The sequence below is a fragment of the Lissotriton helveticus genome, chromosome 4_1 (genome assembly GCF_964261635.1).
Source record: "Lissotriton helveticus chromosome 4_1, aLisHel1.1, whole genome shotgun sequence".
Classification (NCBI taxonomy): domain Eukaryota; kingdom Metazoa; phylum Chordata; class Amphibia; order Caudata; family Salamandridae; genus Lissotriton; species Lissotriton helveticus.
In genome coordinates this window covers 1,284,832,557-1,284,847,625 of record NC_136063.1, presented here as the reverse complement: position 1 = coordinate 1,284,847,625, position 15,069 = coordinate 1,284,832,557, and the positions used below count along the sequence as shown (strand labels likewise).

At 46.3% G+C, this 15,069-nt stretch overlaps 1 protein-coding gene across 3 annotated transcripts in view; it reads right to left on the bottom strand.

The window, feature by feature from the left end:
- Nucleotides 1-15,069, bottom strand: part of LOC144829079 (putative 2-ketogluconate reductase) — a 384,668-nt gene that overhangs the window by 122,770 nt on the left and 246,829 nt on the right. The gene's annotated exons all lie outside the window — the stretch shown is intronic.

The following is a 15,069-nucleotide window of genomic DNA, read 5'->3' as shown; positions in this document are numbered from 1 at the left end:
GAAAGCTGTTTATATTCATTTTTTGTGTGCTGTTGTTCACATAATTACAGCTCACGTGTTGATACATTTAGAAGCATGAATATCTTCGACTGGGCACTGAGTAGGTCTGTTCAGTTCCTGTTTAGATTCCCCAAAGAATGGGCAAATTCTCACAGAAGCCACAATCCCACCTTGCACAGAATATATAAGTGATAGATGATAGTTGTACCGTTTAGAGGGTTGCAGCTAGGAAGTAAAACATAAAAGGAGAAAAAACTCTTTTGGCAATCTGTCTCGTTTTTGACTCAATGCGCAGATTGTGTTGGAGAAAACAGCAAGGCACCAACCAGCTCCTGATATGAGGAAAGAGTAAAAAGCCAACCAGGATATCAGGTCAAAGTCAGATTATCCTATAGGAAGATGATGTAAACTGCTTAAAGGAAAGATGGTCATAAAATAAGCATTAAACGCCTAACAGAAGACAAAAGATTACAAAGAGATAATGTTCAAAGAAAAATCCAAAACCAGCTGTGAAAAAACAGGGACAAAAGTTAATAACAAGTGCTCCCTTTTATGGGCTTGAAAAAGAAAGTGAACTCACAGGAAGAAATTCTGTGACATCTTGGATTAACATACTCCAATAACTCTGAATGTACAATCCATCGTCCAGGTTAGGGCATCTTATTTTTATTTTTTTAATTAGTTGAGAGAGGTATTACACGTATATTTACATCCATGACTTATTCATTCGTTATACAATATCAATTACTATCATTGTCATCAAAATTAATACTTATTACGAATATAAATTCAGGAAATGACAGTTCTAAAATACATATAAAGTTCATTATACACTGAAAACTCGTAGTCCGAATGCATTTAGAATAAAAAAAAAGAAAAACAAAAAGCAAAAATAACAGATCAGACATTAATACAGAATTTATTATAGCCATGATCTATATACAATACCCTACCCTAGACAACCAATTTGTTATTGGGGACCAGAGTTTCATTCCCCACATTCATACAGAGCCTGTTCCTGTTTATATATGGCAATTAAGCAGGCCAGGCACTCATGGAACCTAGGAGGCTCTGGATCCTTCCATCTAGTTGCAATAAGTAACCTGATAACAGTGGCTGAGGTAAATACAATACTGGTCTGGCCTTGATCCTGCCCTACACTGTTATCATACCCCACCATCATAAGCGAGTGGGTTAGGACCATCATTTTGCCCAAAATCTTCTCCCAAAATGTTGCCAATTCTATTTTTAGCAAGTCGAGCTTTGGACAACCGTAGAACATATGTATCTCCTCTGCTGGTCCTATCCCACACCTAGGGCATTTGTCATCCTCTCTTTTTCCCCAATTGAATAGTTTATAAGGGGTAAAATATAGATTGAGATCGTTTTGTAATGTTGCGCCTTTAAATTTGATGATAAAAGCATTTTCTTTGCCAGCAGCAATGACATATCTATATCTACATCTTCATTCTCTAGTCTGCTTGCCCATTTCGTTTCCGTTTTCTCCATATCAACCGGGACTTCATCCATCATGCTACCATACAGGTGTTTGATTTTACAGACAGATCTCCCCATGATCTCGAACAGTAAGATTTTGGCACTTGAAATTGCCTGCCTCCGTTTGCCAAAGAATACCTCAATTTGTAAATATTTAAAATAGTGCCTATCAGGGATTCCATACTCTCTCTGCAGTTCGGAAAAGAGATATAGTTGATCTATTGGTTGGATATTTCCCACTATCCTTAGACTGAGCTGTTCCTATTGGTTCCCAATAGCATCGTAGAACACTGGGGGACATAAGGATGATCGCCAAATAGGTGTTTACCTTGTAAATTTCTCTATGCTCATGTGCTTTTGAATTTTTCCCCATACTTTCCAGGCGTTCTTTATGATTTTGAATTGCGCCTTTTTGTAGTAGCTAGGTTCCAGCTGGCGGAGTAGCAATGCTCTTGCCCCTTCCCCAGGTGCCAGCTCATAAATTGATGGAAGACCCTCAACCCCGCTTTATATTGCATGAGGTAGAATAGAGACAAGTTTAGTATAGTGCAACTATACCCAGTTAAATGACGTAGTTAAGAATACACACAACACGAACAAGCAAATTACAGGGTTAACACAATTATGCAGTGCAAGAGTAAGATATGTGATACGACTCATTATGTTGGAAGATTCGATTTCCTGATTGCAAGAAGTTTTAAATGACCTTTCCTAAGCATTCTATATTCTACTAGTTCTGTGTCCAGGAATTTGTATAATACTGTTTGAGGCTATCTCCCAAAGAGTTGTGGTCTATAAGTAACAGGTTAGTATACTCACAGTGACTAGAGGTGATTTTGGGAAACGCATCAGTGCAAATTAATTTTAGTTGATTTCTCCTATATAAACCATCTTCTCCACTCAGGGTCTTGATACATGTAGTACCGCCCTCGCGTATGTCCAACTCAGCCGGCGACTTTCTTTTCACTTCCCCTGAGTAAATGTTTTGGTCAGGACTATGACAGGGTGCTAAAGCTGAGCCATCTTGTCTATGGGAGGAGCTTGCTCATTAGAAATATTTTTGTTTCCCTCTTAAATGTTGCTGTGTTTGTTATTTTTCGAATGTTTGGCGGAAGAGAGTTCCAGATTCTGGGTGCTGCTCCTGAGAAAGCTCTATCGTAGGTTCTCTTCTTCCGGAAAATGGGTGGTCTCAGAACCAGCTCCTTGGCAATCCTAGATGGTCTATTTCCTCCAGATATTCCAATTTTCTGGGAAAGGTATCTTGGTGTATTGTAGTGAAGCGCTTTGTGTGTGATGCATGCCATTTTTAGTTGAATTCTGGCTTTGTACGGTAGCCAGTTTAATACTTTCAGGTGTGGAGAGATATGGTCGAACTTTCTTGAGCCGGTGATAATTCTTGCAGCTGCGTTGAGGCATGCTTTTAGTGGTGCTGTGGATATTTTAGCTAAAGTAGTGCAACCATATTCAATCCTCGAGATGACCAATGATTGGACTGCTAGTTTGAGATCCGCTTGAGAGATGAAGGGTTTCACTTTTCTAATGTAGTTCAAATGAAAACTGGCACTTTTAGCTATTACTTTGATGTGGGTTTTCATATCACGGTTCTCATCGAGTGTGATTCCTAGAGATTTAGCCGATTCAACTAAAGTAGGGGTTCAGTTAGGGGCCGTGATCATTTTAGACCATTCCTTGACCTCTGTGTGGTACTTTGGTGGAGAAATTAGTAGGAATTCTGTTTTCTGAGTGTTTAGCTTCAGATGATTGATTGTTAACCATTGTAATGTCGTTTGTGAGGCCTCGTTCATTAACCTGATGTCTTCCAGAGATGCGATCTTGATGTATATCTGTGTGTCGTCCTGGTACATATGAAACGATATTTTGGACTTTCGAAGAATTTCCGTCAGCGGTTCGACATACAGGTTAAACAATGATGGAGATAATGTAGATCCTTGGGGGACTCCAATTGTGTTAGGGCATGAAGGTGACAGAGCTTGGTTGACCAGGAATCTTTGCGTTCTATTTTTGAGGAAGGATTCAAACCATTTAAGCACATTACCCGATATTCCCATCCTGTCCTGGAGCCTGCTCAGTAATTTTGCATGATTTACCATGTCAAATGCAGATGACAGGTCTAAGAGGATGAGTAGACATGATCTATTTTGGTCTAGGACCTGTAGGGCATCATCGACTATATGTAGAATTGCTGTTTCCGTGCTGTGTCCTGTTCTGAAACCCGACTGACAGTCATCCAGTGTAGGGAGAAATTGTCTATGTGTTCGCTAAGTTGTTTTTATACACATTTCTCTATTAGTTTGGCTAGTACAGGAATGTTGGTTACCAGTCGAAAGTTATTCAGATCAGCCGGGTCCGCTGTCGGTTTTTTGATAAGGAGTAGTTTCTGTCCTGTAACTCCAGTTCTGTAGTAGGGGTATCTCTGTTATAGTCATAATCTAGTGAATAGTCCCGCCCATGTGCGTGGACCCCGGAGCAATCAAAAATAATCTCTTACAGTGTCAAAAAATGCAGAAATGCATAGACACTTAAGAGAGAATTTAAAGACAGATAATGCAGCCTAAAAAGGCTACACTGTCCAGTACTTCAACTAGAAATTCCACCACAAAATCCACAAAACAGCAAAAGCCTGTACAGATTTCCATTGCTTTAACAGCAAACTCCCTCAGGAATGATAGAGAGAAGAACCTGGACAGACAAGCCCCATAGGCTGCCATTATGTGGCTCAAAACAGGATACTGTGCCTTTAAGAGAATCTTCCAGAACCTTCTCTCAGTATCCCAGAATGCATAGCAGGTCCAACTTACTTTCAGTTCTTTTTGAAGGCGTAACACGCCAGACCTGTAGCATTCCATAAAGGAATATATATATCTCTCTCCACCGGGGAGGAGGGAGGGCGCATATGACTATAACAGAGATACCCCTACCACAGAACTGGAGTTACAGGACAGAAACTACTCCTTCTGTAGTAGGGGATCTCTGTGTATAGTCATAATCTAGTGAATAGAATGGCAAGCCCATCCCCACACCAAAGCGGCGGTGGAGAAAAGAGAATCAACACCACTATTGTGCGAACAGATTTCGCAGTGAAGCCTGTCCAACCTGAGCATCTGCCCTAGCATCAGTGTCCAGGCAGTAATGCTTAGCAAAGGTATGAACCAACTTCCAAGTGGCCGCCTTGCAGATTTCTGCAATCGGAACATTTCGGAGCAATGCTGTCGTGGCAGCCTTGCCCCTGGTGGAATGAGCCTTAGGCTTACCTCCTACGGTCTTATTAGCTTTTTGGTGACACAGCTGTATGCAGGACACAATCCACCTAGAGATAGACTGCTTAGAGGTCGCAAGACCTGTCCTGACTGATCCATAATTGATGAACAATTGGTCTGACCTACGAATATCACTGGTTTTATCCAGATAAAATTTCAGCACCCTCCTAACATCCAGGGAATGCAAAGACCTTTCCGCTGGAGATGAAGGATTCTGAAAGAACGTAGGTAAAGTTATAGTCTGGTTGATATGAAAATCAGAAATAACCTTGGGAAGAAATTTAGGGTGATTACGCATAACAACCTTAGCAGCATGAAATACAGTATAAGGTTCTTGGCAACACAACGCCTGAATTTCACTCACCCTGCGGGCCGATGTAATGGCCACGAGGAACGCCGCCTTCCAGGACAGGTGCTGCAACGAAGCCTTATGAATAGGTTCAAAAGGCTCCTTCATCAACCTGGACAGCACCACATTCAAGTCCCATGAAGGCGAAGGAAGCCTGACAGGAGGGAATACTTTCTTCAAGCCTTCCAGAAAATCTTTGATCACAGGGATCTGGAAGAAGGAAGTCTGTGAAGGGCATTTCCTGTAGGCAGTCAAAGCAGCCAGATGAACCTTAATGGAATGGACATTAAGGCCAGACTGCGCCAGATGTAGCAGATATGGAAGGATGACATCTTCCTTGCATGTCGTAGGGTCATAGTTCTTAGACTTGCACCAGATGCAAAACCTCTTCCACTTGTAAGCATAAGAAGTCCGAGTGGAAGGTCGCTTAGCCTCCTTCAGTATGTCCATACAATCCTCTGGGAGATTCAAATGGCCATATTGCACTATTTCAGGAGCCATGCCGCCAAACTCAAAGACGAGAGGTTGGGGTGCACCATCCGCCCCCCGAACTTCGTGAGAAGGTCCGGCCTGCACGGCAGCTTCATGTGAGGAAGGAGAGACCGGTGAAGCAGGTCCGTGAACCACCACTGTCTGGGCCATTCTGGGGCAATCAGAATCATCCTCGCCCTGGATTGGGAGAGCTTGATGAGTACCGCCGGAATCAGGGGAATGGATGGAAAAGCGTACAGAAAGCTGTTCGACCAGTTGATCCATAACGCGTTCCCCAGCGTCCCCGGCTGGTAGTACCTGGAGGCGAAGTCTCGGCATTTGCTGTTTTCGGCGGTGGCGAACAGATCTATGTCTGGAGTGCCCCACCTTGCGAAGACTTCTCCTAGTACTTCGTCGTTTATGACCCACTCGTGGTTTTCCTGAATCAGTCTGCTCAGCTCGTCTGCCTGAACATTCTGCACACCTGGCAGATGAGTGGCCGTTATCGAGAGTCCTCGAGACAGAAGCCAATGCCAGATCGCCTGCGCCTCCTGGGACAGAGTGCGTGATCTCGAGCCCCCCTGCTTGTTGAGGTAATACATCGTGGTCGTATTGTCCGTCTGTACAAGCAGAGAGTTGGTCCGGAAGGACGGTTGAAAAGCCTTCAGCGCCAAGGGAACAGCCCTGAGTTCCAGGAAATTGATGTGGTACGTGGATTCCGACGGGGACCACGTCCCTTGAATCTGCAGGTCTCCGGAGTGCGCTCCCCATCCCAGGAGAGAAGCATCCGTTACGATAGTCTGAGTGGGAATGTCCTTGTGGAAGGGAACCCCTCTGAGGAGATTCTCCGCTGAACACCACCACTTCAGAGACTGAAGAGCATGTAGAGACAGTCGTATCTTGTCGTCCCAAGATCCTCTCCTCTGGTCCCACTGATCTTCCAAGCACTCCTGCAGCGGTCTCATGTGCAACCGCGCATGCGGTGTCAGGAAGATGCAAGAGGCCATCGATCCCAGCAGAGAAGACACCGTCCTTACTGTCCTGGATGGAGTGGACATGAGAGCCTGAGCCTTCCGAAGGAGTGATAAACGTCGCTCTTCCGAAGGAGACACGCTTGCTGACAGCGTATCGATGGAGGCTCCCAAGTACTGGATGCACTGGACCGGAGTCGGTCCAGTGCATCCAGTTGATGTGCAACCCCAGCTTGTTCAAGAGAACACACGTCTTCTGGAAGTGTGCTTGAGCTTCCGAGAAGGAGGAGGCCTTGATCAACCAATCGTCCAGGTACGGGTAGACAAACACCTTGTTCTTCCTCAGGTGTGCCGCTACCACTGCCATGCACTTCGAGAACATCCGGGGCGCAGACTTCAGCCCGAACGGAAGTACCGTGTACTGATAGTGATTGGTGCCGACTTGAAATCGCAGGAACTTCCTGTGTTTGTGTGCAATGGGCACATGGAAGTACGCATCCTGTAGGTCTATGGCGCAAAGCCAGTCTCCCCGCTGCAGCTGAGGATAAATCTGATGCAACGACAGCATGCAAAACTTTTCTCTGCAAATCCATTTGTTTGCCTGTCGCAAGTCCAGAATGGGCCTGAACTCGTTCCTGTCCTTCTTGCGGACCAGAAAGAACCGGGAGTACAGACCTCTTCCTCTTTGAGACAGAGGTACATCTTCTATCGCCCTTTTCCTTAGAAGGATGTCGGCCTCCGCCTGGAGCTCGCGCAGTTGATACTGCGAGCTGACCGGAGGAATCGATGGAGGAGGGCTGATGAACCGAAGACTGTATCCATTGCAAACAATATTCAGCACCCACTTGTCCTGAGTAATTTTTCTCCACTCTGCCAGAAAAAATTGAACGCTTCCCCCCACCGGAGCGGGTCACGGACAAAGGGGAAGTAACCGCTCAGGGTCGAGACCCCGCCGGGCCCTTGTTCGCGGTAGAGGACTGCTGTCCACCTCTACCCCTCTGACGTTTCTGGAAGGGTCTTCTGTATTGCTGCTGTTGTTGCTGCTGCTGTTGTTGCCCAGAAGACTGTCCCCTTCCTCTACCCTGCGACCCGAACCGTCGTTGGAAATGGCGGTAGGGTTTCTTTTCTTTGGGCTTCTCCAAGCCCACAGCCGTCAGGGTTTCAGCCTCGGCCTTCATCCTGGCCATTTCGTCATCTGCGTGTTTCCCGAAGAGGGTGTCGCCGGAAAACGGCAGATTTGCCACTCGTTGTTGCGCTTCAGGCTTGAGCGACGTCAGCCGGAGCCAAGCATGGCGTCTCTGATTGATACCGTGGCAGTATCCATGCGCGGCCAGCAGGGAGATATCCGCCGCGGCGCTGATGGCCTGGTTCAAAACCAGCATCCCTTCCTGGACGATCTCCATGAAGTCCTCTTTCCTGTCGCGTGGGACAAGGTCCGCAAACTGTTCCATGGAATCCCACAGTGCACGGTCGTATCGCCTCAACAACGCCGAGTCGCTGGAGGCCTTCATCGTCGTGGAAGACGTCCCACACGCCTTCCGACCAGCTGAGTCAATCCAGCGACTCTCCTTATCCGGAGGCACAGTGGAGGATGGGGAGGTAGCATGCAGTTTCCGAGCCGCCGTCACAATCACCGAATCAGGCACTGGGTCCTTCCGTAAGAAGGCCGGGTCCGACTCTGGAGCCCTGTACTTCTTGACAAGCCTGGAGGGAGCAGCTTTCACCACCGCCGGCGTAAGGAAGAGCTGTTCAGCAGGCTCGACCAGTCCTGGCACCAAAGGCAGTAGGGGGCGAGACAGGTGCTTCGTGTGCAAAGTCTCGAAGATCACAGAAGTTGTGGGCGTAGGGGCCGTCACCTTGATCCCCAACTTAGCAGCCCCTCTCAGGAGAACCTCCTGGAACGTGCCAATGTCATCTATCGGAGACACCCTCGTCTCCGGTGAATCCGACAATGTAGGTGAATATGAACCAGAGGCCGAACGGGACCTGGACCTATGCCTCCTATGGCGATGTCTGGATCTCGAGGAGGAACCGTGTCCACTCCTAGATCTGTCTCTCCTCCCGGAGCGCGACCTCGATCTCCTGGGCCTGGGAGGCTCCGCCGGCTTCCCCGGGTCGAACGTCTTGGGCTTAGGAGGAACCTTCGACTTAGGAGTCTTCTTCGGAGGTGTCGGAAGTCTGGGCATCGACACCGATCTCGGTGGAACCGGAGGAGGAGCACCCGGCACCGGGTCCTGCGGTCCTGATGGAAGAGCAGGTAGAGGAGGCAATGGAGGAGGGGTCGAAGCCCTCGGAGGAGGACCTCTAGGCAAAGGAGGAGGAGGAGGCGGTGTAATAGTCTTCTTCGGGGTATACACCTCTGAGTACGCCGTTCCCGGCGAGCCACCATCCTGTCCTGACTGAGGGGAGCCCCCCACAGTCCTCGGCCTGTCCTTACGACCCCCTGACGTCGAAGACCGGTGTTCAGACGTCGACCGTGGTCCCTTCGACGTCGAGCGGCCCTTTGGCGTCGACCGTTTCACACGCCTCGGCGTCGACCGGCTTCTATGCCTCGACGTCGACCCCGACCAGATGGACGATCCTCTAAACCTCGACGACGGGCGCTGACGCCTCGACGGCGACCGCGACCGCCTCGACGACGACCTCTTCGGTTGCCTCGACGTCGACCTCGATCGCCTCGACGTCGACTTCTTCAGTGCCGGAGACCTCTTCCGCCTCGACGCCGACCTCGCCTTCCTCGACGGCGGCCTTGACGACGAGGATCCCCTCGACGACGACGATGTCCTCGCCCTTGACGGCGAACGGCGGTGTCGCCTCGACGGCGAGCGCCGACGCCGGGCCCTCCGATGCCGTCCACTCGACGCCGACGACGAAGAAATCGACATCGGGTTCGACAGCGGCCTGTGTAAGACCCTCGACGTCGACGGGCGACGTTTTCTCAACCCAGAGCCCTCGGGAGACCGGGAACTGGCCGTGGACCTTCCTCTCGACGTCGTGGTCAGAGCAACCGACCCAGACGAAGACCTTGGACGTTTGCTGGACTTCCTGCCCCTGGGGAGCCCCCCAGAGGCCTCAGCATGGGCAGTAGAAGCCCTTCCAGACCCACCTTGAGCCTTCAGTCTTCTTTCTTCAAATCCCTGAAGTCTGATCTTCCTCCAGTCCTTCAGGGTCCTGCCAGAGAAGCCTCTACAGATCACACACTCCTCTGGGATGTGGGAAGAGGGAAGGCAGAGGATACACACCTCATGGGGGTCTGACTTGGCCTTCTTCCTGGAGCACTCCGGGCATTTGTCAAATAATGCAGGCATTATGGACAACAAAAGAGTGCAGAAAACCAAGAAGAAAGTCACCAAAGTACTTTAAAAGTACACAAAATCGAATTTAGTGAAAAAACCCCAACAAAACCCTTGAAAAGGGAGAGCTCAATGCTCCAGGGTCCTGCTTGCAGGAGCCGGAAAAAAGAACTGAAAGTAAGTTGGACCTGCTATGCATTCTGGGATACTGAGAGAAGGTTCTGGAAGATTCTCTTAAAGGCACAGTATCCTGTTTTGAGCCACATAATGGCAGCCTATGGGGCTTGTCCGTCCAGGTTCTTCTCTCTATCATTCCTGAGGGAGTTTGCTGTTAAAGCAATGGAAATCTGTACAGGCTTTTGCTGTTTTGTGGATTTTGTGGTGGAATTTCTAGTTGAAGTACTGGACAGTGTAGCCTTTTTAGGCTGCATTATCTGTCTTTAAATTCTCTCTTAAGTGTCTATGCATTTCTGCATTTTTTGACACTGTAAGAGATTATTTTTGATTGCTCCGGGGTCCACGCACATGGGCGGGACTATTCACTAGATTATGACTATACACAGAGATCCCCTACTACAGAATGGGTACGGCTTGCCCACTTTTTAAGCATTCTGGAAGTATCCCTTGTGAGAGAGAGGCGTTAATAATTCTTGTCCATATTGGAATCCCGATATGGCTGATTTCTTTCATGCATTTTGCTGGGAGAGGGTAGTTATAGTGGTTATTAGGTTTGATATCTAGTAGCGTTTTGGCGATGTTATTCTGGTCCAGCAAATTGAACGTATCCCAATGTGCCTTATTTTTTGCCCTATCCTCCTTAATTATTGAGTTAGAAGAGTTGGTTTTGCTCGTTGTGGGTCTTTGGCTGTCTAGGTTATCCGCTGCACTCCTGAGCTCACTTTCCAACATGTTGGCTTTGTTGGTGAAGAATGTTGAGAATTCTTCGCAGCTTAGTTGTATTTTTGTGGTTTCATGGGCCATTTGGCCAACTTGTTGGATTGTTGTTTTAATATTTCGAATTGTTTTCCGGATTCTACTTTTGGCGAGATCCAGTTCTGATCTAATAAATTCCTTTTTGGAATTGAGGATCTTCTTATTGTATTCTTTTCTGGCTTTTCTGAGGGATTTCAGTTCAGGAGATGAAGGGTGTTGTCTCCATTTTGTCTCTGCTAGTCTCAGTTTCCTTCTTTCCTCATTCAGTGTCCCATTAAACCATGGATTTTTATCCTTCTCTGTAACTCTTTTCAGTTTCAGAGGCATTGTGGTGTTAACTATATCCGTTATTGAAGTATTGTAGTGGTCCGTTAGATCATTCACGTTTTTCAAGTTGTTAAGTGGATATAGTTCCTTCTCACAGCTTTCTACTAGTAGTTCAATGTTCGGTTCTTTAGTGTCCTGTATCCATTTTTTTACTTTATCCGGTTGCAAATGCTTGTTCTTTTTCTCCATGTGGGAATCAGAAAGGTTATGGCATGGTGATCAGACCAGTCGCACTTCTCTATTGATAGGACTGAAGTGTTCTCTTTTTTTGAAATTATCCAGTCCAAGGTAGCTCCTTTCGTATGAGTTGGCGGTGTGCATACTTGGGAGAGGTTTAGCTCGGATAGGAAGTCTTTAATAGTGTTGACCTGTTTGTCATTGTTGTCGTTCCAGTGTAGATTAAAATCCCCTAGGAATATATTATTTGCGTCGTAGTTAGCGTATGCCGTGATGATCTCCATTAGTTCTTCTATGAAGGATATGTTGTTACCTGGTGGGTGATAGATTGCATGCAGGTTGCGACTTTGGCTGTTATCTTATATTGAGGTATTCGCAGGATTTGAGTTGTTCTGATTGTATTTGGCTTACTACTATGTCCGAACGGTGGATGCAGGCTATGCCACCCCTGCCTTTTTTTGTCTATCCAGTCTCACAATGCTATAGAGGGGGGCACTAGTAGGTCCATGACCGGAGATGATTCTGATAGCCATGTTTCCGTGAGGATTGTCATATCAATCTCCTGGTTAATGATGAGGTCAGCTATGTCTGATGCATGTTTAGCTGCGGACCTACAATTGATCCGAAGGCATTTCAGTGTTTTCCCAGCGTTGTTTGAGATTTTCCGGTTCGGTGATTATCTGGACTTGTTGTAAGTTATTAAGGTTGGGTTTCCTTTCATTGTATCTTGATGTTCTATTGGTATTGATCTGGACTGTTCTGATTTCCTCCCCTCTCCTATGTTCCGTCGCCTCATACTCCCGGAGTAGGGATATGGTTTCTTCTTCTGTTAAGTCTTTATGTTTCCTGTCAGGTCGATTATTCCTGTTTGATAATGGCATCACAGTCTCCTTATTCTTTCTTTGAGGGTTGTATATTAGATCTATGATGTGCTCAACTTTGTTGTGTGTGCCATCTATAGCTTCACGTAACTTTTCCATCGCTTGCATAGGGCTTATCGTGCCTAGCGCCAAGTTGTCCAATTTTGTTTGAAGCTCTTTGAATTCTCACAGGGTCTGGGGTGGTGTTTTGGGTGTGTTCCCCCACTTTTTTCGGGACTCACATTTTGTTTTCCTGTTTTTTTGTTCTGTTCTCTTCATCGGGTTCCTTTTCTTTTTGATGTTCGTTCGGATGACTGATCCACTTTTATTAGCGTTGTTGGATGCGCTTTCCAAGCTTTGTGCCCTTAATATTATGTTTGGTTGAGATACATTTCTTGTCGTTCTAGACGTCCTTTGAGCTGGAGTAGAATTGGTTATAAGTTGGGTGGCGTCTTCTATATCTAGTATTTCTCAGTTTTCAGCGAGTAACCTCATCGTCGGAGACGCTCCTTGATTGAAGCGGGGTGATGATTCTTCTCTCTGAGCGTCTATGTCGTTATCCATATGATGTGTAGATATTTTTGTTCTGTTTGTGTCATATTCGAGCGACTTGCTTTCTATCCCGCATGTGACTGTTACTTGCGTTGACTGTTGTGATTCCTGCGGCTCTCTAATTATTATGTTTTCTGTGGTAGTAGTGACCCCAGTGTTTGGAGTGACTTCTTGTTGACTCAGGTGTTGTTCAGATCTTGCGTTCTCTGAATACCTTTTTAACGTTGGGAATGCGTTGTCAAATTTTTCTAGTTCGAAGTTGGTAGCTTGTATCAGCACTGTTCCGGTCTTATACATGGTTATGCAATGGTTTGCGCTGCATCTTGGTGATGCCTTGGTCATAATATTTGTGCCATGAGGTCTATTGGTTATACATTTTATGTTGAGCATATTAGTAATGGCACTGCGCCATTTAGCCGTTCTTCTTGTAAAAAATATCAATTCAATCACGATAGTTCCTTTAACTATGTTACACGTGGGATCTGATATCAGCGTGTCTGGGTTTTTCCTCAGGTTATGTTTTAATTTTTTTGTTACATTCTTAGATAGTTTGGTATGATACTTTATGATGTGGGCGTTCATGCTTACTGGCTCTGAGTAGTTGTCCGTCATGATAGTTTAAAGGTCGGGAAAGTTGCAGAAATAGTTGCTAAATACTAACCATGTTGAATGATCCAGTACACTACTTGTCTGGTTAGATTTTGATTTCTCTTAGATTACCTTCTGTTTATTCTGTGTAGATAGCCCAAGGATCAGTGATTTTCCAATAATTTTCCTTGATTTAAAGGGTATTTCAAGATGGCCACCACTTTTACATGCCTTCTCTGTGATCTGTTTGCCTTTCTCTCTTTCTATTGCTGAGTAGTCCTCTTCCACTTGCCTTTACATGGGGCTACTTAGAAGACCATAGCAGTCCTCTTTCCATTATTATTATAATATATTTGTTTTGTATAATCTTTATTCGGTAAAAATTGCTCACCATAAAAGAATACATTTTACAACAATAAAACAATTTTAAAAACTATCAGCAGTAAAATCCATGTTTATTATTATTATTATTGTGTCTTTTATAAAGCGCACAGCTATACCCAACGGGGTGTCCCGGCGCTGATTAAAGGTGAACAGTCTATGTGGGCGGGGAATTACGAGCAGAACAGAAAAGTTTTCAAGGATTTTTGGAATTCAAGTTCCGAGTTACTTCTACGGAGATCCAGGGGCAGTTTGTTCCATCTCTGAGCGGCTCCTAGCTCGAAGGTTTTTCCTCCCGCTCGGGCTTTTTTGAATCTTGGGGTGGTCAGCAGAAGTTTGGTGTTGGATCGAAGGGCTCTCGAATTAGAGTAGGGCCGGAGAGTCGAACATAGATGGGCAGATCCAAAGCCCTTAATAGTGCGATAGGCAAGTGTCATCGCCTTGAACTCTATACGTTTGCTCATGGGGAACCAGTGCAATTTCCTCAAGTATGGGGAAATGTGCTGTCTTCGGTGAGGCCACCAATTAATCATGCGGCAGCATTTTGGACCATTTGAAGTTTCTGACAGAGGCTTTTGGTAAGACCTAGATACAGACCATTCGCATAATCAAGATTGGAGATAATGAGGGCGTGGACAATGGTTTTCCTGTTAGCACACTGTAGGTAGTTAATACATTTTTTTATGGTTCTTATCTTGGAAAAACAGGCAGCTGAGACTATGTGGACCTGATTTTCAGACGATAGTTTATCATCCCAGCGAACTCCTAAGTTTTTGACAGAGTCCTTTGGGGTGGGGGCTTGGCTCAGATCTTCCGGCCACCACAGGTTCGAGCTAAGTGGAGATGGCTGATTAAAAAAGAGCACCTCCGTTTTACCTGCATTTAATCTTAAAAAGTTAAGGTCCATCCATTTTGCGATGTCTCTCAGGCAGGTTTTGAGGGGGTCAAAAGCACTGGAAGATGGATCTTTAAACATAAAGAGCAGCTGAATGTCGTCCGCATAGGACGTCGTTTTTATGCCTGTGCAAGAGATCAGTTCTGCCAATGGAGAGAAGTAAACATTAAATAGGAGAGGGCTTAGAGACGAGCCCTGGGGGACCCCCCATTTCAGTGGCCTAGGTGTTGAAGTGTAGGGAGGGATGTGGACCTGTTGAGTTCGATTAGACAGGAACGAGCCGATCCACTTAAGGACCTAGCCCTGAATTCCAATGGCCCTCCGTCTATTAAGCAGTAAAGAATGAGAGACGGTGTCGAATGCTGCTGATAAATCCAGCAGCACCAACACCGCCCTCCATCCCTGGTCTAAAGTCCAGCGCACAGAATCAGCCATCTCGATGAGGGCCGACTCTGTACTGCAGCCCTTACGGAAACCATGTTGGGAGTCATGGTAGA